The following is a 22,079-nucleotide window of genomic DNA, read 5'->3' on the forward strand; positions in this document are numbered from 1 at the left end:
GTCCGTGACATGCATGAGAGTGAGCGAGATCGACAGATATCGATCGGAAGGAAGGGACCGTGCGTGGTACTGGTACTGGTATCCTGCTGATCGGTCGATCAGTGGTGCACCGAAAGATGGAGCCGTCGTGCGTGCCGACTCCGACACGGGAGAGCCGACCGCGTGCATGCCGACGCGGTCACCGCCCTGTGCGCCGGCCTCGCTCTGCCACATGCATGCACGCCATGCCATGGCATCCGAGAGTCGTCGTTCGTGGGGGACAACAACAGTACGGGCGCACAGCGCCGGCCGCTGGCCGACCCGTCGTTGAATCACCAACGTGCCGTCGCTCTGGCGCCGTACGCAAGCTCTGACCTCCGGCCGCGATCGATCGATACGCGACGGCCGGTGGCTTCGACAGCGCACGCCCTATATGAATAGCTAGCTGGCTAGCTTTCGTACACTTTCTCGATCGCCGTATGCATGGATGGATGGATTGGATCATTGCATGGACGACGTGGATGCCGGTCCTCCCACGCCTCAGGTCCCACTCCTACATGTGCTTCCTTTGCATCAGTCTTCGTTGTAAATCTTCGTTCTTTGGAGTACATGCGATTGTGATCAGACGTGTGGCGGCGGATTGGATCTGAACTGATTCGGTCTATCTTGCATTCTGTCATCTCCACTACTATTAAACAATCAAACAAAAACTTTCTTACGTGCACCCCGCGAAACGTCCACGGACACATCACCACCACACGATGAAGCCCACGTGACCCAATCTAACAACCATCATTAATTTATTAGAGATCTGGTGTGCGCCTAGCAGTTCACGTAGACTGACCGTACTCCACCAGATGATTCGGCAGACTAATTGAGGGACTTCAATCAGCTTTTAATGTCACGGCTGATTTGCTTCCAAAATCCATCATTCGGTTTCCAAATGAGCCTGATTTCTTCCCGGGTCCCCCCATAAATCCCGCAATTAATCCCACATCCACCGTCCCACCTGACTCTCACCCCCATCTTGACTGCCTCCGCGAGGCCGCCACAGCTCCATTGCCGAGCTAACCACGCCCCTCGCTGATCCGGTTCTCTCCTTCAGCGATCTTCCAGTCCCACTGCGGCCGTGAGATTCACCGCGCCGGTGTGGCATCCCTCTGGTGGTTGTGCCTGCCATTATCCATGGTACAAGCTCAGAACCCCCCTTGCCTTCCTGTTCCTCTCCCGTGTTGGTGTCCTATGTGCCACCCATGATGTTCTCTCCTGCATGGACATCCCAAAGACGCTCTTAGGTGGCACATGTGCTGGTCCTATTGCTGCGTGTGATGTGCCTTGCTGCTAAGCGTTGATCCAGTTTGTAAGTTTTTTAGTCCAATCCAGTTTGTAAGGCTTTTTTTTAGCCCAATCCAGTTTGTAAGTAGTGCTACGTGAGAGATGATCAGATGAGACGGGCCTGATAATCTTGTTGCTGCTGTTGTACTACATGTCCATCGGGAGCAAGGTTAGGAGAAAAGAAGAGAAAAGAAGCGGCGAAAGTGACACAGTCCAGTACAGATCTCGCATTGAATCCTCCCCTATAAGGGTAACATTCTCTCATTTGGATTGATTAATGTTGGAAATTCTGTTTTTCTTCTAATTTTAATCCTTCATTCAGGTATGCATCTAATCAGTTGTACTGCATCTAATGTACATATGCTGTGTGGCAAAAAGATGTTTGTAAACTCAAATACGTATGCTTCGGATGTGTCTAATATATGTTACATTAGCACCAAATTAGCGCTTCTCATTAACCATGCTCCCATGATATCTAACATATGCTTCTAATACAGAGATCTAATGTGATCGCGGACATTAGAATCTTACACCCATCTCGGCAAGCATGCAGATTTCTCAAATCTAATCAGTTGTAGTGTCAAACCATTGCTTCGTATTAGCCTTGCTTCCTACTTTTTTATTTATCACATCTTTTGTGCTTCACCCACTACCGGCATGTGCTTTAGTCGCTGCCAGTGTTGCTTCCTGGAGTGAATTTTTGACACAACCATTGCCTGTGTGAGCACTTCATTGTTTCCCATTGATGATTTTACTATGCAGGTTTCTCTGCCTACAACCTGATGCATTGTAAAGATGTCGAGTACGCTACCACCAAGATGTGGTGGTCTTATTGATGACGGCGAGCTCGCGTGCATGTGAGATAGTCCAGTCAGCGTGCTTGCGACGCTAACTAGACGGGTGGAAAATAATGTTGTTGTGATAGCAATTTTTATTTCTTAATAATTTTTAAAAATGAGGACATATGTAATTACCAGTTGCATATTTTGCCCAGCCCTTCATTGTCACCATGGAAGCAAATTCTCGATATAATTGAAGCAATGGTTCATTGTCGTGGAAGCATATCCCATAACGGAAGCAACATGTGCTTACAACAGAACAAAAATTTCATTATATTCCAAGGAGATAGGAGTTTGCTTCCATCTGCCTATTCACAACACAAGCAGACACAAATTATTCGACACAAATGATGGTAACAATTTATATTATTATGGAAGCAAGTTGAGTCGATGATAGTATATTATAATTGAGTCGAATGTTGAGTTGGATAAATTTTTTCTTACATCGGGCTTGCTTGATTTGTATGGAGATACAGGGTTAATGCTCTGCCGAATATGCATGCAAGGCACTGTTTTGGATTGATTGGCATTTTATGGCAACCTTCAGATGTTGATGCAAAAGACAAGTGACATGTTACTGTTTTCATATGATCTATTTAATTAGCTTTTGTCCAATGTGGTCATGGCACAAGGCACAATTTTGCCAAATGTATTGCTTGATACAGGTAGTGTTGGAAATATGCCCTAGAGGCAATAATAAAAGTATTATTATATTTCAATGTTCATGATAAATGTCTTTTATTCATGCTATAACTGTATTATCCGGAAATCGTAATACACGTGTGAATACTTAGACCACAATATGTCCCTGGTGAGCCTCTAGTTGACTAGCTCGTTGTGATCAACAGATAGTCATGGTTTCCTGACTATGGACATTGGATGTCGTTGATAACGGGATCACATCATTAGGAGAATGATGTGATGGACAAGACCCAATCCTAAGCATAGCATAAAAGATCGTGTAGTTCGTTTTGCTAGAGCTTTGCCAGTGTCAAGTATCTCTTCCTTCGACCATGAGATCGTGTAACTCCCGGATACCGTAAGAGTGCCTTGAGTGTATCAAACGTCACAACGTAACTGGGTGACCATAAAGCTGCATTACAGGTACCTCCGAAAGTATCTGTTGGGTTGACACGGATCGAGACTGGGATTTGTCACTCCGTATGACGGAGAGGTATCTCTGGGCCCACTCGGTAATGCATCATCATAATGAGCTCAATGTGACCAAGGTGTTGGACACGGGATCATGCATTATGGTACGAGTAAAGTGACTTGCCGGTAACGAGACTGAACAAGGTATTGGGATACCGACGATCGAGTCTCGGGCAAGTAACGTACCGATTGACAAAGGGAATTGCATACAGGGTTTGATCGAATCCTCGACATCGTGGTTCATCCGATGACAACATCGAGGAGCATGTGGGATCCATCATGGGTATCCAGATCCCGCTGTTGGTTATTGACTGAGAGCGTCTCGGTCATGTCTGCATGTCTCCCGAACCCGTAGGGTCTACACACTTAAGGTTCGGTGACGCTAGGGTTATTAGGAAGACTAGTATGTGACTACCGAATGTTGTTCGGAGTCCCGGATGGGATCCTGGACGTCACAAGGAGATCCGGAAGGGTCCGGAGGTAAAGATTTATATATGGGAAGTTGTCAAACAGACACCGGGAAGTTTCGGGGTCATACCGGTATTGTACCGGGGCCACCGGAAGGGTTCCGGGGGTCCACCGGGAGGGGCCACCCCTCCCGGGGGGCCACATGGGCTGCGTGGGGCAGGGAGCCAGCCCCTGGTGGGCTGGCCGCACCCCCCTCCCTTGGGCCCATGCGCCTAGGGTTGAGGGGGAACCCTAGAGGGGGCGCCCCCTTGGCTTGGGGGGCAAGCCACCCCCTCCCCTCTCCCCTAGGCCGCCGCACCCCCCCTAGATGGGTTCTAGGGGCCGGCCCCCTTCTCCCTTCCCCCTATAAATAGAGGGGTGAGGGAGGGCAGCCGCACCACCCTCCAAGGCGCAGCCCTCCCCTCCCCAACACCTCTCCTCCTCCATTGTGTGCTTGGCGAAGCCCTCTCGGAGTACTGCCTCTCCACCATCACCACGCCATCGTGTTGCCGGTGGAGCTGTCTTCCTCAACCTCTCCTTCCCCCTTGCTGGATCAAGAAGGAGGAGACGTCTCCCGTCCCGTACGTGTGTTGAACGCGGAGGTGTTGTCCGTTCAGCACTTGGTCATCGGTGATTTGAATCACGTCGAGTACGACTACATCATCACCTTGCAAGCTTCCGCACGCGATCTACAAGTGGTATGTAGATGCAAACTCTCTCCCTTGACTCGTTGCTTAGATGAACTCATAGATGGATCTTGGTGAAACCGTAGGAAATATTTTAATTTTCTGCAACGTTCCCCAACAGTGGCATCATGAGCTAGGTCTATGCGTAGTTCTCTTTGCACGAGTAGAACACAATTTGTTGTGGGCGTGGATCTTGTCAACTTACTTGCCTCTACTAGTCTTTTCTTGCTCAACGGTATTGTGGGATGAAGCGGCCCGGACCAACCTTACACGTACGCTTACGTGAGACTGGTTCCACCGACTGACATGCACTAGTTGCATAAGGTGGCTGGCGGGTGTCTGTCTCTCCCACTTTAGTTGGAGCGGAATCGATGAACAGGGCCCTTATGAAGGGTAAATAGAAGTTGACAAAATCACGTTGTGGTGATTCGTAGGTAAGAAAACGTTCTTGCTAGAACCCAATTGCAGCCACGTAAAAGATGCAACAACAATTAGAGGACGTCTAACTTGTTTTTGCAGCGATTCATCATGTGATGTGATATGGCCAGAAGTTGTGATGAATGATGAATTGTGATGTATGAGATCATGTTCTTTGTAATAGGATTCACGACTTGCGTGTCGATGAGTATGACAATCGGCAGGAGCCATAGGAGTTGTCTTTATTTTTTGTATGACCTGCGTGTCATTGAATAACGTCATGTAAACTACTTTACTTTATTGCTAAACGTTAGTCATAGAAGTAGAAGTAGTCGTTGGCGTGACAACTTCATGAAGACACGATGATGGAGATCATGATGATGGAGATCATGGTGTCAAGCCGGTGACAAGATGATCATGGAGCCCCGAAGATGAAGATCAATGGAGCTATATGATATTGGCCATATCATGTCACAACTATATAATTGCATGTGATGTTTATTATGTTTTGCATCTTGTTTACTTAGGACGACGGTAGTAAATAAGATGATCCCTTATAAAATTTCAAGAAGTGTTCTCCCCTAACTGTGCACCGTTGCTACAGTTCGTCGCTTCTAAGCACCACGTGATGATCGGGTGTGATGGATTCTTACGTTCACATACAACGGGTGTAAGACAGTTTTACACAGCGAAAACACTTAGGGTTAACTTGACGAGCCTAGCATGTGCAGACATGGCCTCGGAACACGGAGACCGAAAGGTCGAACACGAATCGTATGGAAGATACGATCAACATGAGAATGTTCACCGACGATGACTAGTCCGTCTCACGTGATGATCGGACACGGGCTAGTCGACTCGGATCGTGTAACACTTAGATGACTAGAGGGATGTCTAATCTAAGTGGGAGTTCATAATTTGATTAGAACTTTATTATCATGAACTTAGTCTAAAACCTTTGCAAATATGTCTTGTAGATCAATGGCCAACGCTAATGTCAACATGAACTTCAAACGCGTTCCTAGAGAAAACCAAGCTGAAAGATGATGGCAGCAATGTTGGGGAACGTTGCAGAAAACAAAAATTTTCCTACTCGTTTCACCAAGATCATCTAGGAGTTCATCTAGCAACGAGTGATTAGATGCATCTACATACCTTTGTAGATCGCGAGCGGAAGCGTTCAAAAGAACGGTGATGATGTAGTCGTACTCGACGTGATCCAAATCACCGATGACCAGCGCCGAACGGACGGCACCTCCGCGTTCAACACACGTACGGAACAGCCACGTCTCCTCCTTCTTGATCCAGCAAGGGAGGGAGGAGAGGTTGAGGGAGATGGCACCAGCAGCAGCACGACGGCGTGGTGTTGATGGAGCTGCAGTACTCCGGCAGAGCTTCGCTAAGCACTATGGAGGTGGAGGAGGTGTTGGGGAGGGAGAAGGAGGCAACCAAAGGCCGAGGCGTTCAGGTATGAAGTCCCTCCTCTCCCCCACTATATATAGGGGTGCCAAGGGGGGGTGGCCGGCCCTAGGAGATCCAATCTCCTAGGGGGTGCGGCGGCCTAGGGGGGTTTCCCTCCCCCCCAAGGCACCTAGGAGGTGCCTTACCCTCCTAGGACTCTTCCCCCTTAAACCCTAGGCGCATGGGCCTATGTGGGGCTGGTGCCCTTGGCCCATTAGGCCAAGGCGCACCCCCTTACAGCCCATGTGGCCCCCCGGGACAGGTGGACCCACCCGGTGGACCCCCGGGACCCTTCCGGTGGTCCCGGTACAATACCGATAACCCCGAAACTTGTCCCGATGCCCGAAACAGGACTTCCCATATATAAATCTTTACCTCCGGACCATTCCGGAACTCCTCGTGACGTCCGGGATCTCATCCGGGACTCCGAACAACATTCGGGTTACTGCATATACATATCCCTACAACCCTAGCGTAACCGAACCTTAAGTGTGTAGACCCTACGGGTTCGGGAGACAAGCAGACATGACCGAGACGACTCTCCGGTCAATAACCAACAGCGGGATCTGGATACCCATGTTGGCTCCCACATGCTCCACGATGATCTCATCGGATGAACCACGATGTCGAGGATTCAATCAACCCCGTACACTATTCCCTTTGTCCATCGATATGTTACTTGCCCGAGATTCGATCGTCGGTATCCCAATACCTCGTTCAATCTCGTTACCGGCAAGTCACTTTACTCGTACCGTAATGCATGATCCCGTGACCAGACACTTGGTCACTCTGAGCTCATTATGATGATGCATTACCGAGTGGGCCCAGTGATACCTCTCCGTCATACGGAGTGACAAATCCCAGTCTTGATCCATGTCACCCAACAGACACTTTCGGAGATACCCGTAGTCTACCTTTATAGTCACCCAGTTACGTTGTGACGTTTGGCATACCCAAAGCACTCCTACGGTATCCGGGAGTTACACGATCTCATGGTCTAAGGAAAAGATACTTTGACATTGCAAAACTCTAGCAAACGAACTATACGATCTTGTGCTATGTTTAGGATTGGGTCTTGTCCATCACATCATTCTCCTAATGATGTGATCTCGTTATCAATGACATCCAGTGTCCATAGTCAGGAAATCATGACTATCTGTTGATCAACGAGCTAGTCAACTAGAGGCTCACTAGGGACATGTTGATGTCTGTTATTCACACATGTATTACGATTTCCAGATAACACAATTATAGCATGAATAAAGACAATTATCATGAACAAGGAAATATAATAATAATGCTTTTATTATTGCCTCTAGGGCATATTTCCAACAGTCTCCCACTTGCACTAGAGTCAATAATCTAGTTACATTGCGATGAATCGAACACCCATGGAATTCTGGTGTTGATCATGTTTTGCTCTAGGGAGAGGTTTAGTCAACGGATCTGCTACATTCAGGTCCGTATGTACTTTACAAATCTCTATGTCTCCATCTTGAACATTTTCACGAATGGAGTTGAAGCGACGCTTGATGTGCCTTGTCTTCTTGTGAAACCTGGGCTCCTTGGCAAGTGCAATAGCTCCAGTGTTGTCACAGAAGAGCTTGATCGGCCCCGACGCATTGGGTATGACTCCTAGGTCGGTGATGAACTCCTTCACCCATATTGCTTCATGTGCTGCCTCCGAGGCTGCCATGTACTCCGCTTCACATGTAGATCCCGCCACGACGCTTTGCTTGCAACTGCACCAGCTCACTGCCCCACCATTCAAAATATACACGTATCCGGTTTGTGACTTAGAGTCATCCAGATCTGTGTCGAAGCTAGCGTCGACGTAACCCTTTACGACGAGCTCTTCGTCACCTCCATAAACGAGAAACATTTCCTTAGTCCTTTTCAGGTACTTTAGGATATTCTTGACCGCTGTCCAGTGTTCCTTGCCGGGATTACTTTGGTACCTTCCTACCAAACTTACGGCAAGGTTTACATCAGGTCTGGTACACAGCATGGCATACATAATAGAACCTATGGCTGAGGCATAGGGGATGACGCTCATCTCTTCTATATCTTCTGCCGTGGTCGGACATTGAGCTGAGCTCAATTTCATACCTTGCAACACAGGCAAGAACCCCTTCTTGGATTGATCCATATTGAACTTCTTCAATATCTTATCAAGGTATGTGCTTTGTGAAAGACCTATGAGGCGTCTTGATCTATCTCTATAGATTTTGATGCCTAATATATAAGCAGCTTCTCCAAGGTCCTTCATTGAAAAACTTTTATTCAAGTAGGCCTTGATGCTGTCCAAGAGTTCTATATCATTTCCCATCAAAAGTATGTCATCTACATATAATATGAGAAATGCTACAGAGCTCCCACTCACTTTCTTGTAAACGCAGGCTTCTCCATAAGTCTGTGTAAACCCAAACGCTTTGATCATCTCATCAAAGCGAATGTTCCAACTCCGAGATGCTTGCACCAGCCCATAAATCGAGCGTTGGAGCTTGCACACTTTGTCAGCATTCTTAGGATCGACAAAACCTTCCGGCTGCATCATATACAATTCTTCCTTAAGGAAACCATTAAGGAATGCCGTTTTGACGTCCATTTGCCATATTTCGTAATCATAGAATGCGGCAATTGCTAACATGATTCGGACGGACTTCAGCTTCGCTACCGGTGAGAAAGTCTCATCGTAGTCAACCCCTTGAACTTGTCGATAACCCTTAGCGACAAGCCGAGCTTTATAGATGGTCACATTACCATCCGCGTCTGTCTTCCTCTTAAAGATCCATTTATTTTCTATGGCTCGCCGCTCAACGGGCAAGTCAGTCAAAGTCCATACTTTGTTTTCATACATGGATCCTATCTCGGATTTCATGGCTTCCAGCCATTTGTCGGAATCTGGTCCCGCCATCGCTTCCTCATAGTTCGAAGGTTCACCGTTGTCTAACAACATGATTTCCAAGACAGGGTTGCCGTACCACTCTGGTGCGAACGTGTCCTTGTGGACCTTCGGATTTCAGTAGGGGCTTGATCAGAAGTATCTTGATCATTATCTTCCTCTCTAGTCGGTGCAGGCACCTCAGGAACATTTTCTTGAGTTGCGCCATTTTCCGGTTCAAGAGGTAATACTTCATCAAGCTCTACTTTCCTCCCACTTACTTCTTTCGAGAGAAACTCTTTCTCCAGAAAGGACCCATTCTTGGCAACAAAGATCTTGCCTTCGGATCTGAGGTAGAAGGTGTACCCAATAGTTTCTTTTGGGTACCCTATGAAGACGCATTTTTCTGATTTGGGTTCGAGCTTTTCAGGTTGAAGTTTCTTGACATAAGCATCGCATCCCCAAACTTTTAGAAACGACAGCTTAGGTTTCTTCCCAAACCATAATTCATACGGTGTCGTCTCAACGGATTTCGACGGAGCCCTATTTAAAGTGAATGCGGCAGTCTCTAAAGCATAGCCCCAAAAAGAAAGCGGTAAATCGGTAAGAGACATCATAGATCGCACCATATCTAACAGAGTGCGATTACGACGTTCGGACACACCATTACGCTGAGGTGTTCCAGGCGGCGTGAGTTGTGAAACTATTCCACATTTTCTTAAGTGTGCCCCAAACTCGTGACTCAAGTATTCTCCTCCACGATCTGATCGTAGAAACTTGATTTTCCTGTCACGTTGATTTTCAACCTCACTCTGAAATTCCTTGAACTTTTCAAAGGTTTCAGACTTGTGTTTCATTAAGTAGATATACCCATACCTACTTAAATCATCAGTGAGGGTGAGAACATAACGATAGCCACCGCGAGCCTCAATACTCATCGGACCGCACACATCAGTATGTATGATTTCCAATAAGTCGGTTGCTCGCTCCATTGTTCCTGAGAACGGAGTCTTGGTCATTTTACCCATAAGGCATGGTTCGCACGTGTCAAATGATTCATAATCAAGAGACTCTAAAAGTCCATCAGCATGGAGCTTCTTCATGCGTTTAACACCTATGTGACCAAGGCGGCAGTGCCACAAGTATGTGGGACTATCATTATCAACCTTACTTCTTTTGGTACTCACATTATGAATATGTGTAGCATCACGTTCGAGATTCATAAGGAATAAACCATTCACCATAGGAGCATGACCATAAAACATATCTCTCATAAAAATGGAACAACCATTATTCTCAGATTTAAAAGAGTAGCCATCTCGAATTAAACGAGATCCCGATACAATGTTCATGCTCAAAGCTGGCACTAAATAACAATTATTAAGGTTTAAAACTAATCCCGAAGGGAGATGCAGAGGTAGCGTGCCGACGGCGATCACATTGACCTTGGAACCATTCCCGACGCGCATCGTCACCTCGTCCTTTGCCAGTTTCCGCTTATTCCGCAGCCCCTGCTTTGAGTTACAAATGTGAGCAACTGCACCGGTATCAAATACCCAGGAGCTACTACGGGCACTAGTAAGGTACACATCAATTACATGTATATCACATATACCTTTTGTTTTGCCGGCCTTCTTATCCGCTAAGTACTTAGGGCAGTTCCGCTTCCAGTGACCGCTTCCCTTGCAATAAAAGCACTCAGTCTCGGGCTTGGGTCCATTCTTTGGCTTCTTCCCAGCAGCTTGCTTGCCGGGCGCGGCAACCTCCTTGCCGTCCTTCTTGAAGTTCTTTTTACCCTTGCCTTTCTTGAACTTAGTGGTTTTATTGACCATCAACACTTGATGTTCCTTTCTGACTTCTACCTCTGCTGATTTCAGCATAGCAAATACTTCAGGAATGGTCTTTTCCATCCCCTGCATATTGAAGTTCATCACAAAGCTCTTGTAGCTTGGTGGAAGCGACTGGAGGATTCTGTCAATGACCGCATCATCCGGGAGATTAACTCCCAGCTGAGTCAAGCGGTTATGCAACCCAGACATAGTGAGTATGTGCTCACTGACAGAACTGTTTTCCTCCATCTTACAGCTAAAGAATTTGTCGGAGACTTCATATCTCTCGACCCGGGCATGAGCTTGGAAAACCATTTTCAGCTCTTCGAACATCTCATATGCTCCATGTCTCTCAAAACGCTTTTGGAGCCCCGGCTCTAGGCTGTAAAGCATGCCGCACTGAACGAGGGAGTAGTCATCGAAACGTGCCTGCCAAGCGTTCATAACGTCTTGTTCCGCAGGGAGAACGGGTGCGTCACCAAGCGGTGCTTGTAGGACATAATCTTTCTTGGCAGCTATGAGGATGATCCTCAGGTTCCGGACCCAGTCCGTATAGTTGCTGCCATCGTCTTTCAGCTTAGTTTTCTCTAGGAACGCGTTGAAGTTGAGGACTACGTTGGCCATTTGATCTACAAGACATATTGCAAAGATTTTAGACTAAGTTCATGATAATTAAGTTCAACTAATCAAATTATTAGTGAACTCCCACTTAGATTAGACATCCCTCTGGTCATCTAAGTATTACATGATCCGAGTTAAACTAGACCGTGTCCGATCATCACGTGAGACGGACTAGTCAACATCGGTGAACATCTTCATGTTGATCGTATCTTCTATACGACTCATGCTCGACCTTTCGGTCTTCTGTGTTCCGAGGCCATGTCTGTACATGCTAGGCTCGTCAAGTCAACCTAAGTGTTTGCATGTGTAAATCTGTCTTACACCCGTTGTATGTGAACGTCTGAATAAAACACCCGATCATCACGTGGTGTTTTGAAACAGCGAACTGTCGCAACGGTGCACAGTTAGGGGGAACACTTCTTGAAATTATTGTGAGGGATCATCTTATTTACTACCGTCGTTCTAAGTAAACAAGATGCAAAACATGATAAACATCACATGCAATCAAATAATAAACGTGACATGATATGGCCAATATCACATAGCTCCTTTGATCTCCATCTTGGGGCTCCATGATCATCTTGTCACCGGCTTGACACCATGATCTCCATCATCATGATCTCCATCATCGTGTCTCCATGAAGTTGCTCGCCAACTATTACTTCTACTACTATGGCTAACGCGTTTAGCAATAAAGTAAAGTAATTTACATGGCGTTTCTTGATGACACGCAGGTCATATAAAAGAATAAAGACAACTCCTATGGCTCCTGCCGGTTGTCATACTCATCGACATGCAAGTCGTGAATCCTATTACAATAGCATGAACATCTCATACATCACATATAGATCATTCATCATTCATCACAACTTTGGCCATATCATATCACAAACCACTTGCTGCAAAAACAAGTTAGACGTCCTCTAATTGTTGTTGCAAGTTTTACGTGGCTGAATTAGGGTTCTAGCAAGAACGTTTTCTTACCTACGTTAAAGCCACAACGTGATTTGTCAACTTCTATTTACCCTTCATAAGGACCCTGTTCATCGATTCCGCTCCAACTAAAGTAGGAGAGACAGACACCCGCCAGCCACCTTATGCAACTAGTGCATGTTAGTCGGTGGAACCGGTCTCACGTAAGCGTACGTGTAAGGTTGGTCCGGGCCGCTTCATCCCACAATACCGCTGAAGCAAGAAAGGACTAGTAACGGCAAGAAAGTTGACAAATCTACGCCCACAACAAATTGTGTTCTACTCGCGCAAGAAGAACTACGCATAGACCTAGCTCATGATGCCACTGTTGGGGAACGTTGCAGAAAACAAAAATTTTCCTACTCGTTTCACCAAGATCATCTAGGAGTTCATCTAGCAACGAGTGATTAGATGCATCTACATACCTTTGTAGATCGCGAGCGGAAGCGTTCAAAAGAACGGTGATGATGTAGTCGTACTCGACGTGATCCAAATCACCGATGACCAGCGCCGAACGGACGGCACCTCCGCGTTCAACACACGTACGGAACAGCCACGTCTCCTCCTTCTTGATCCAGCAAGGGAGGGAGGAGAGGTTGAGGGAGATGGCACCAGCAGCAGCACGACGGCGTGGTGTTGATGGAGCTGCAGTACTCCGGCAGAGCTTCGCTAAGCACTATGGAGGTGGAGGAGGTGTTGGGGAGGGAGAAGGAGGCAACCAAAGGCCGAGGCGTTCAGGTATGAAGTCCCTCCTCTCCCCCACTATATATAGGGGTGCCAAGGGGGGGTGGCCGGCCCTAGGAGATCCAATCTCCTAGGGGGTGCGGCGGCCTAGGGGGGTTTCCCTCCCCCCCAAGGCACCTAGGAGGTGCCTTACCCTCCTAGGACTCTTCCCCCTTAAACCCTAGGCGCATGGGCCTATGTGGGGCTGGTGCCCTTGGCCCATTAGGCCAAGGCGCACCCCCTTACAGCCCATGTGGCCCCCCGGGACAGGTGGACCCACCCGGTGGACCCCCGGGACCCTTCCGGTGGTCCCGGTACAATACCGATAACCCCGAAACTTGTCCCGATGCCCGAAACAGGACTTCCCATATATAAATCTTTACCTCCGGACCATTCCGGAACTCCTCGTGACGTCCGGGATCTCATCCGGGACTCCGAACAACATTCGGGTTACTGCATATACATATCCCTACAACCCTAGCGTAACCGAACCTTAAGTGTGTAGACCCTACGGGTTCGGGAGACAAGCAGACATGACCGAGACGACTCTCCGGTCAATAACCAACAGCGGGATCTGGATACCCATGTTGGCTCCCACATGCTCCACGATGATCTCATCGGATGAACCACGATGTCGAGGATTCAATCAACCCCGTACACTATTCCCTTTGTCCATCGATATGTTACTTGCCCGAGATTCGATCGTCGGTATCCCAATACCTCGTTCAATCTCGTTACCGGCAAGTCACTTTACTCGTACCGTAATGCATGATCCCGTGACCAGACACTTGGTCACTCTGAGCTCATTATGATGATGCATTACCGAGTGGGCCCAGTGATACCTCTCCGTCATACGGAGTGACAAATCCCAGTCTTGATCCATGTCACCCAACAGACACTTTCGGAGATACCCGTAGTCTACCTTTATAGTCACCCAGTTACGTTGTGACGTTTGGCATACCCAAAGCACTCCTACGGTATCCGGGAGTTACACGATCTCATGGTCTAAGGAAAAGATACTTTGACATTGCAAAACTCTAGCAAACGAACTATACGATCTTGTGCTATGTTTAGGATTGGGTCTTGTCCATCACATCATTCTCCTAATGATGTGATCTCGTTATCAATGACATCCAGTGTCCATAGTCAGGAAATCATGACTATCTGTTGATCAACGAGCTAGTCAACTAGAGGCTCACTAGGGACATGTTGATGTCTGTTATTCACACATGTATTACGATTTCCAGATAACACAATTATAGCATGAATAAAGACAATTATCATGAACAAGGAAATATAATAATAATGCTTTTATTATTGCCTCTAGGGCATATTTCCAACAAGCAACTATACGGACTGGGTCCGGAACCTGAGGATCATCCTCATAGCTGCCAGGAAACAATATGTCCTAGAAGGACCGCTAGGTGACGCTCCCGTCCCAGAGAACCAAGACATTATGAATGCTTGGCAGTCTCGTGCTGATGATTACTCCCTCGTTCAGTGCGGCATGCTTTACAGCTTAGAACCGGGGCTCCAAAAGCGTTTTGAGCACCACGGAGCATATGAGATGTTTGAAGAGCTGAAACTAGTTTTTCAAGCTCATGCCCGGGTCGAGAGATATGATGTCTCCGACAAGTTCTACAGTTGTAAGATGGAGGAAAACAGTTCTGTCAGTGAGCACATCCTGAAGATGTCTGGGTTGCACAACCGTATGACCCAGCTGAACATTAACCTCCCAGATGAGGCGGTCATTGACAGAATCCTCCAGTCGCTCCCACCAAGCTACAAGAGCTTTGTGATGAACTACAACATGCAGGGGATGGAAAAGACCATTCCTGAAGTGTTCTCGATGCTGAAGTCAGCAGAGGCTGAAATCAAGAAAGAACATCAAGTGTTGATGGTCAATAAGACCACTAAGTTCAAGAAGGGCAAGGGTAAGAAGAACTTCAAGAAGGACGGCAAAGATGTTGCCGCGCCTGGTAAGCCAGTTACCGGGAAGAAGTCAAAGAATGGACCCAAGCCTGAGACTGAGTGCTTTTATTGCAAGGGGAAGGGTCACTGGAAGCGGAACTGCCCCAAATACTTAGCGGATAAGAAGGCCGGCAACACCAAAGGTATATTTGATATACATGTGATTGATGTGTACCTTACCAGTACTCGTAGTAACTCCTGGGTATTTGATACCGGTGCCGTTGCTCATATTTGTAACTCACAGCAGGAGCTGCGGAATAAACGGAGACTGGCGAAGGACGAGGTGACGATGCGCGTCGGGAATGGTTCCAGAGTCGATGTGATCGCCGTCGGCACGCTGCCTCTACATTTACCTACGGGATTAGTTTTGAACCTTAATAATTGTTATTTAGTGCCAAGTTTGAGCATGAACATTGTATCTGGATCTCGTTTAATACGAGATGGCTACTCATTTAAGTCTGAGAATAATGGTTGTTCGATTTATATGAGAGATATGTTTTATGGTCATGCTCCGATGGTCAATGGTTTATTCTTAATGAATCTCGAGCGTAATATTACACATGTTAATAGTGTAGGTGCCAAAAGATTTAAAGTTGATAACGATAGTCCCACATACTTGTGGCACTGCCGCCTTGGTCACATTGGTGTCAAGCGCATGAAGAAGCTCCATGCCGATGGACTTTTAGAGTCTCTTGATTATGAATCATTTGACACGTGCGAACCATGCCTTTTGGGCAAAATGACCAAGACTCCGTTCTCCGGAACAATGGAGCGAGCAACCAACTTGTTGGAAATCATACATACCGATGTGTGCGGTCCAATGAGCGTTGAGGCTCGCGGAGGATATCGTTATGTTCTCACTCTCACAGATGACTTGAGTAGATATGGGTATGTCTACTTAATGAAACACAAGTCTGAGACCTTTGAAAAGTTCAAAGAATTTCAGAATGAGGTAGAGAATCAACGTGACCGAAAGATAAAATTCTTACGATCAGATCATGGAGGAGAATACTTAAGTCACGAATTTGGTACACACTTAAGGAAATGTGGAATCGTTTCACAGCTCACGCCGCCTGGAACACCACAGCGAAACGGTGTGTCCGAACGTCGTAATCGCACCCTATTGGATATGGTGCGGTTTATGATGTCTCTTACCGATTTACCACTATCATTTTGGGGATACGCTCTAGAGACAGCTACATTCACTTTAAATAGGGCACCGTCTAAATCCGTTGAGACGACACCGTATGAATTATGGTTTGGAAAAAAACCTAAGCTGTCGTTTCTAAAAGTTTGGGGATGCGATGCTTATGTCAAGAAACTTCAACATGAAAAGCTCGAACCCAAGTCGGAAAAATGCGTATTCATAGGATACCCTAAGGAAACTGTCGGGTATACCTTCTACTTAAGATCCGAAGGCAAGATATTTGTTGCCAAGAACGGATGCTTTCTGGAAAAAGAGTTTCTCTCGAAAGAAGTAAGTGGGAGGAAAGTAGAACTCGATGAAGTACTACCTCTTGAGCGGGAAAGTGGCGCAGCGCAGGAAACCGTTCCTGTGATGCCCACACCAACTGAAGAGGAAAACAATGATGATGATCAAGGTACTTCGGATCAAGTTACTGCTGAACTTCGTAGGTCTACAAGGACACGTTCCGCACCAGAGTGGTACGGCAACCCTGTCCTGGAAATCATGTTGTTAGACAACAATGAACCTTCGAACTATGAAGAAGCGATGGCGGGCCCGGATTCCAACAAATGGCTTGAAGCCATGAAATCCGAGATAGAATCCATGTATGAAAACAAAGTATGGACTTTGACAGACTTGCCCGATGATCGGCGAGCGATAGAAAACAAATGGATTTTTAAGAAGAAGACGGACGCGGATGGAAATGTTACCATCTATAAGGCTCGACTTGTCGCTAAGGGTTATCGACAAGTTCAAGGGATTGACTACGACGAGACTTTCTCTCCCGTAGCGAAGCTGAAGTCCGTCCGAATCATGTTAGCAATTGCCGCATACTATGATTATGAGATATGGCAGATGGACGTCAAAACAGCATTCCTTAACGGGCATCTTAAGGAAGAACTGTATATGATGCAGCCAGAAGGTTTTGTCGATCCTCGGAACGCTAACAAAGTATGCAAGCTCCAGCGATCCATTTATGGACTGGTGCAAGCATCTCGGAGTTGGAACATTCGCTTTGATGAGATGATCAAAGCGTTTGGGTTTATGCAGACTTATGGAGAAGCCTGCGTTTACAAGAAAGTGAGTGGGAGCTCTGTAGCATTTCTCATATTATATGTAGATGACATACTCTTGATGGGAAATAATATAGAATTTCTGGACAGCATTAAGGCCTACTTGAATAAGTGTTTTTCAATGAAGGACCTTGGAGAAGCTGCTTATATATTAGGCATCAAGATCTATAGAGATAGATCGAGACGCCTCATAGGTCTTTCACAAAGCACATACCTTGATAAGATTTTGAAGAGGTTAAAAATGGATCAGTCCAAGAAGGGGTTCTTGCCTATGTTACAAGGTGTGAGATTGAGCTCGGCTCAGTCACCGACCACGGCAAAAGATAAAGAAGAGATGAGTATCATCCCCTATGCTTCAGCCATAGGATCTATTATGTATGCCATGCTGTGTACTAGACCCGATGTAAACCTTGCCGTAAGTTTGGTAGCAAGATACCAAAGTAATCCCGGCAAGGAACACTGGACAGCGGTCAAGAATATCCTGAAGTACCTGAAAAGGACGAAGGACATGTTTCTCGTTTATGGAAGAGACGAAGAGCTCGTCGTAAAGGGTTACGTCGACGCTAGCTTCGACTCAGATCTGGATGACTCTAAGTCACAAACCGGATACGTGTATATGTTGAATGGTGGAGCAGTAAGCTGGTGCAGCTGCAAGCAGAGCGTCGTGGCGGGATCTACGTGTGAAGCGGAGTACATGGCAGCCTCGGAGGCAGCGCATGAAGCGATTTGGGTGAAGGAGTTCATCACCGACCTAGGAGTCATACCCAATGCGTCGGGGTCGATCAAACTCTTCTGTGACAACACTGGAGCTATTGCCCTCGCCAAGGAGCCCAGGTTTCACAAGAAGACCAGGCACATCAAGCGTCGTTTCAACTCCATCCGTGAAAATGTTCAAGATGGAGACATAGAGATTTGCAAAGTACACACGGATCTGAATGTCGCAAGATCCGCTGACTAAACCTCTCTCGCGTGCAAAACATGATCAACACCAGAACTCTATGGGTGTTCGATTCATCACAATGTAACTAGATTGGTGACTCTAGTGCAAGTGGGAGACTGTTGGAAATATGCCCTAGAGGCAATAATAAAAGTATTATTATATTTCAATGTTCATGATAAATGTCTTTTATTCATGCTATAACTGTATTATCCGGAAATCGTAATACACGTGTGAATACTTAGACCACAATATGTCCCTGGTGAGCCTCTAGTTGACTAGCTCGTTGTGATCAACAGATAGTCATGGTTTCCTGACTATGGACATTGGATGTCGTTGATAACGGGATCACATCATTAGGAGAATGATGTGATGGACAAGACCCAATCCTAAGCATAGCATAAAAGATCGTGTAGTTCGTTTTGCTAGAGCTTTGCCAGTGTCAAGTATCTCTTCCTTCGACCATGAGATCGTGTAACTCCCGGATACCGTAAGAGTGCCTTGAGTGTATCAAACGTCACAACGTAACTGGGTGACCATAAAGCTGCATTACAGGTACCTCCGAAAGTATCTGTTGGGTTGACACGGATCGAGACTGGGATTTGTCACTCCGTATGACGGAGAGGTATCTCTGGGCCCACTCGGTAATGCATCATCATAATGAGCTCAATGTGACCAAGGTGTTGGACACGGGATCATGCATTATGGTACGAGTAAAGTGACTTGCCGGTAACGAGACTGAACAAGGTATTGGGATACCGACGATCGAGTCTCGGGCAAGTAACGTACCGATTGACAAAGGGAATTGCATACAGGGTTTGATCGAATCCTCGACATCGTGGTTCATCCGATGACAACATCGAGGAGCATGTGGGATCCATCATGGGTATCCAGATCCCGCTGTTGGTTATTGACTGAGAGCGTCTCAGTCATGTCTGCATGTCTCCCGAACCCGTAGGGTCTACACACTTAAGGTTCGGTGACGCTAGGGTTATTAGGAAGACTAGTATGTGACTACCGAATGTTGTTCGGAGTCCCGGATGGGATCCTGGACGTCACAAGGAGATCCGGAAGGGTCCGGAGGTAAAGATTTATATATGGGAAGTTGTCAAACAGACACCGGGAAGTTTCGGGGTCATACCGGTATTGTACCGGGGCCACCGGAAGGGTTCCGGGGTCCACCGGGAGGGGCCACCCCTCCCGGGGGGCCACATGGGCTGCGTGGGGCAGGGAGCCAGCCCCTGGTGGGCTGGCCGCACCCCCCTCCCTTGGGCCCATGCGCCTAGGGTTGAGGGGGAACCCTAGAGGGGGCGCCCCCTTGGCTTGGGGGGCAAGCCACCCTCTCCCCTCTCCCCTAGGCCGCCGCACCCCCCCTAGATGGGTTCTAGGGGGCCGGCCCCCTTCTCCCTTCCCCCTATAAATAGAGGGGTGAGGGGAGGGCAGCCACACCCCCCTCCAAGGCGCAGCCCTCCCCTCCCCAACACCTCTCCTCCTCCATTGTGTGCTTGGCGAAGCCCTGTCGGAGTACTGCCTCTCCACCATCACCACGCCATCGTGTTGCCGGTGGAGCTGTCTTCCTCAACCTCTCCTTCCCCCTTGTTGGATCAAGAAGGAGGAGACGTCTCCCGTCCCGTACGTGTGTTGAACGCGGAGGTGCTGTCCGTTCAGCACTTGGTCATCGGTGATTTGAATCACGTCGAGTACGACTACATCATCACCTTGCAAGCTTCCGCACGCGATCTACAAGTGGTATGTAGATGCAAACTCTCTCCCTTGACTCGTTGCTTAGATGAACTCATAGATGGATCTTGGTGAAACCGTAGGAAATATTTTAATTTTCTGCAACGTTCCCCAACAGGTAGGGAACATAAACACATCTACATGAGCTATTTCATTCTTTGCTTTGCTATTTTAATGCTTTGCTTTGCTAACTATTGCTATGTTAGTAACTTCCAATAGCATATGACATGAAATATTCATTGCATTTTATTTTATTTTGCACCCTGATCCACTCACCCAAGAAGGGGCAGTTATCCATGAGTAGAATCTTGGATTAACTTGTATCAATCTTGTTTTTGTAAGGATCGCAATGAAGCAAAGTAGAATCACAAGAGGACACAAAAGTTGTGTTTTAGTAGAACGTGTCATAGTCTCATCTTCGATAGTAATATGCAATGATTTTTTTGTAAGTTTAATATTAGTAGCACGTTCCTTGTAATTGATCTACAGTGATGGCGGCAACACTAAGCTAGAACCCAATATTGACTCATTCAGCATGGGCATGCTGCTAGATATGCATGCATGTCAATGCTTGTTTTACATGGAGCTTCGTGATGTACATTGACCATGATGATCCTTTCATTTTTATTATCCAACTACTTATATTATTTTATCAGAACTTAAGGATTCACTGAAGCTTGTGGCTTTCGATTTTCTCATCGAAAACTACAAAGCTTCACTGAAGGGATGACACGACTTAAGTTCAAGTCATTGAGGGAGTGATAATTCTTACAGATCAAAGTAAACACCTATCGTATGTGGGTTTCAAAAATACAAAAGTCTGATAATAGACAAAAACACTCATCGTTCAACTTATTTGTATATTTTTATGAACTATATTATTAGTGACGCTTTGTGGTCAAGGATATAATTTTTTTTTCTGTGGATGAATTGAGTTATTAAATTTCATTCCAGGCTTGAGCATGACAATGAGTAGAGGTGCACAATGTGTGTACAAGATTGTTACACTATCATCTTAGCCCAGTTTTGCACAATGTGTGTATACCATGTTGAACGCTACTTCCAGTTCTTCTATTTTGTTATCATATTACTTTTGTTAATGTATCTTTTTCTTATTAATTTCTACACTGAATGTATGAAATGATTGTTGTGGTTACACAGTCATGGTAGCACCAGTTGTATCTATAGATTGTGATACATGGTGATGCATCTTTGTGAGGTTAATCGTGTGTTGAGAGGTCCATTTGCAAAACTATATCTGCAAAGGCATAATTTCATAGAAATTAAGATTTGAAATAATTGTTTCCTAAGTAAGATAACCGGGGAAATTTCTTTCTATGATTATACGTGCGTTGCACGTGCACGCTTACTAGTGCACTTAAGCTCATGAAACTAGTCGTAAAATCAGCAAAGCGGCACACTACCCCACGTCACATTTATAGTGAACATATTGAACGCAGTACAATACATAGCCCGCGGAATAACATCAAGAAGGTATGGTTCTCTCTCTCTCTCTCTCTCTCTCTCTCTCTCTCTCTCTCTCTCTCTCTCTCTCTCTCTCTCTCTCTCTCTCTCGTATATCTCCATCGAGTTTTGCTCCGATACACCCCCAAGAAAAGTTTATAGATTTTGATGCAGATTAAGGATGGAGATTAGTAGATACCCTTTCAATCAAAAATCTCTCCGGAAAAGCAGATTTTTTATTCATTCTATGATTTGTGTATACATCCCGATAACATGCTCGGAAAGTCTATGCGAGGAATCTCATATAACTAAAGGTCAAAGGCGAGAATTCACATACCTAACGATGGACAGGACTATTTCCCA

At 46.4% G+C, this 22,079-nt stretch overlaps 1 long non-coding RNA gene across 2 annotated transcripts; it reads left to right on the forward strand.

Moving 5' to 3' along the window:
* Positions 1-848: 848 nt before the first annotated feature.
* Positions 849-21,002, forward strand: LOC123094221 (uncharacterized). 2 transcript variants are annotated; one of them, XR_006445772.1, is made up of 4 exons: positions 850-1,339; positions 1,484-1,564; positions 2,077-2,818; positions 20,371-21,002. It is a non-coding gene; the product is annotated as an uncharacterized lncRNA (long non-coding RNA). The 2 variants fall into 2 exon arrangements; XR_006445771.1 differs by having other exon boundaries at positions 849-1,564.
* Positions 21,003-22,079: the final 1,077 nt, after the last annotated feature.

The sequence above is a fragment of the Triticum aestivum genome, chromosome 4B, assembly GCF_018294505.1.
Source record: "Triticum aestivum cultivar Chinese Spring chromosome 4B, IWGSC CS RefSeq v2.1, whole genome shotgun sequence".
NCBI lineage: Eukaryota > Viridiplantae > Streptophyta > Magnoliopsida > Poales > Poaceae > Triticum > Triticum aestivum.